The following is a 3,453-nucleotide window of genomic DNA, read 5'->3' on the forward strand; positions in this document are numbered from 1 at the left end:
ACACCAAGATGGGCAGAGTATATTCAGGAGCTATGGGTGTTGGTCCTCAAGCCTGGGGTATGGAGGTGAGAACCACCCTCACCTGTGAGGCCTTGAAAGCTCCAACATGACTCCAGGCCAAGGGTCCCGCCCCTGCACACAGCCCTCCGCCTATCAGTGCCAATCCCACATGCACTCAAGGTTCCCTGTGGCCAAGCTGTTCCTTCCATCCACAGTACCCTCTCTTCCCCACCCTGGCATGTGCCTTTCTTCCCCTTGGCAGAGCCAAGCCCACGGATTGCTTCTCCATCAGGCTTTTCCTGATCCGCACACTCTAACCTGGCAGGAGCTTTCCTGTCTAGAGGGCCCACACAGAGCGCTTGGAGACACTGAGCCTGGGGCTGTGTGGTGGGGCGGCAAGAGCAGCCGCAGTCAGGGTAGGATGAGCTGGCTCTTCCAGGGGCTTAGGCACGGTTCTCAGAGGCGATCTTTCATTTGGGTGTTGAGGGACAAGTGAGAGTTGGCCAAGGAGGTGGGACAGGATGGGGAACCAGGAGGGCAGAGGCACAGGGAGGTGAAGGCTGGCATGTTCTTGGAACAGCCGGGCAGTGGGGGAGGTGAAGAGGCCAGCTGGGTGTGAGGCAGGTGCTTGCAGGGCGTCCGAGGAATCAGTGGATACAGATGCTAGGCTCTGGGGAGGACTGGGTTGGAGGTGAAGATGGGGCCTCACTGTAAAAGAGGGTCTTGGGACACTGTGTAGATGGTGTGCCAGGGGAGGTGCTAGTGTGGTGAGAGGGGGCTGCCTAGCTGGAGGCTAAAGAGGGAGGAACAGAGCAGAGGGCTGCCAGGGCCCTGGAAGGAGAGTCTGAGTGATCCTGGGATCCTAAGTTCTGTCTCATATCTCTGACAGTTTCTTGGACCTGTGTCTCAGATTCTGGAGATGGGGGAGTGGAGGTAGGGGACTGGGCCGAAGGTTGAGATAAAGCTCCCCCCCTTCCACTCCAGGTGGCTGCCCCCAGCACAGCAGCTGCGTAGATAGACATTCCCTCCAGCCTCTGGGAGAAGGTGCCTGGTACCTCTCAGAGCCCCATAATGGCTGCCAACTGTCCAGACACCTCATGCTGGGCTGGGAGATTTGGCAGGTGGTGGGAAAGGCCTCTGAGCTGTGCTTGCCCTGGCTGGGGCCCAGGCCTAGCATCAACAATCGGGCAGCCCCTCCCCCAGCCTGGCCACAACTGGCCTGGCCCAGGGACCGCACCTCACACCACCCTCAGGGCTCCCACAGCAGCCCAGCCCAGCTGGCCCCTGCTCCCTCCAGTCTGGGTTGAGGACCCCAACACCCACATGCTGGGTGACCTTGAAGCCAGGCCTGGCTCCTCAGGAACTGCCAATAGGAGCACCCAGCCCTTTGCAAATGGCTTCTGTGAGCATCCAGGGTGTCTGGAGTTGGGAGGTGGGGGACAGACCTGAGACCCTGGTCAACACCTCTCCTATCTGACTCTGTCCCACAGGCAGTCCTCAAGCCCCTTCAAAGTGTGAGAATCTTAGGGTCTCTCATGACCAAAGTAAGCTGTGATCTGGGATTACACCAGCCCCAAATCAAGGGGTAGAGCCAGTCCCTTTCTATTTTTCAGCCATCAGCAGGGAGGGAGCTTAGATGGTTTGAGGTTTTCAAGGATTGCCACCATCCCAATGCCTTTCTCTTTAGTCCTCCCATCCCCTGGTACTCCCAGCCAAAGCTGAGTCCCCTGGGCTCACAGCTTCCCCTTAACCCACTGCCTTCAGGCCAGGGGAAAAGCCAGAGCCATTTCCTTGTGACGCAGAGGGAAACTGAGGTACGCTAGGGCTTGGCTGCGGGGGTGCTGTGAGTCGGGTGGAAGGGAATCCTGGAGTCCTGACTCCCAGCCCGGGACAGGGAAGGGGTGAAGCCTGTCCTCTGAGGGCATTCTCCCCAATACCAGGGAGGGGGGCAGACATGACACAGAGACATCCAGCTTGACTAGGAACAGCAGAGGCCATGGATTAATCAGATCAGAGCCAGTGGCTGAGAAGCAAGGGACACAGCTGTTCTGCAACCCCCCCCCCCAGCTCACCCACAAGGTCAAGGCCTCCCCCAGCTCCCTGCTGGTTGCTCCTGGGCTGGTGGGCCTTAACACCCACCACACACCTCTGAGCACTAAGGCCTTGGGTGGGAAGCAGGCAGGGGTGGGATAGGAGCCCTCAGCCAGGTGGGGTCACCCTAAAACCCCTTCCCCTGAGGCACCAAGTCCCAGGCCCCACTTCCCATGGGCAGACACAGCTGTCTCCTACTCTTTATTTTTGTTTTTGTTTTCGTTTGCGGTACGCGGGCCTCTCACTGTTGTGGCCTCTCCCGTTGCAGAGCACAGGCTCCAAACGCGCAGGCTCAGTGGCCATGGCTCACGGGCCCAGCTGCTCCGCGGCATGTGGGATCTTCCCGGACCGGGGCACGAACCCGTGTCCCCTGCATCGGCAGGTGGACTCTCAACCACTGCGCCACCAGGGAAGCCCCTCTCCTACTCTTTAGAAATAAGGAAATGGGGGCATGGCCAGGGAGATCCAGACAAGGCTCAGCGTGAGCCAAGACTCCAAGACTTGCTTCCCGCACCCCCTGCGCGCCCCCGCCCCGTCCTCACTGCCCCTACCCTTGTCTACCCTCAATCTCTTCTGAGTATCTGGGGTGAAGACAGAATTGATGCAGGGAGCCCCTGTCCTCACCCTATCCCACCTCTGCTTGGGAAGGGTGAGGCAGGCAGAAAAGGCATCTTGTGCCTAAGTGATGTGAAAGTCCCCCATTCAAGGCATCCTTCGCTGAGATTAAGCATGGCCCTGTTCCCATTCCTCTTAGCTGAAGAGCCCCTTCTGGCTTGAGGGAAGTGAGGGCAGAGCATTTCAGGGCTTAGGGGGCGCTCAGAGACCTCAGAGAGAATCTGCTTTGGACTAAAGCATTCCCCCAACAAGATTCAACTGAGCCTCTCCCGCAGCAGCTGCTCTCCTAAGGCTCCTTAGCGCTCGGGCTGCCCCTTTGCTCCAGGCCAGTGGAGGGCCCCCGCCTCTCAGCAGACTTGCCCCTCCTCCTGCTGGCCGCGGGGGATTGGCGGGCCAGGGGCGGGCCGGGGGCGGGGCCGAGCGCCCTTCATCCCCTGCCGCTGCGCTCAGCCGAGAGCAGAGCGGACAGCACCGGCCCGAGCGGAGCATCGCCCGTCCTCACCTGCGAGGCCAGGTACTGCTGGGGGCGCCGACCCCCCGTCCAGGGGCACCGAGCGGGCGGAGCCCTACTGTCCGCTTTCGCGTCTGGAGCTGGGCTCTGGGCAGATCCCCTCGCCCGCCCTGGCTCCGGGCAGGCGCCCCAGCCTCCGGGGAGCCAAAGTCCCGAGCGCTCCAGGCGCAGGTCTGGGGACCCGCCAGCTCCCAGCTTGAGCTAGTGTCCTGGGAGGAGCACCTCGTGGTCTTGGG

Source organism: Delphinapterus leucas, chromosome 10, assembly GCF_059928025.1.
Source record: "Delphinapterus leucas isolate spDelLeu-1000000601 "Yukka" chromosome 10, BTC_Dleu_Yukka2, whole genome shotgun sequence".
NCBI classification, from domain to species: Eukaryota; Metazoa; Chordata; class Mammalia; order Artiodactyla; family Monodontidae; genus Delphinapterus; species Delphinapterus leucas.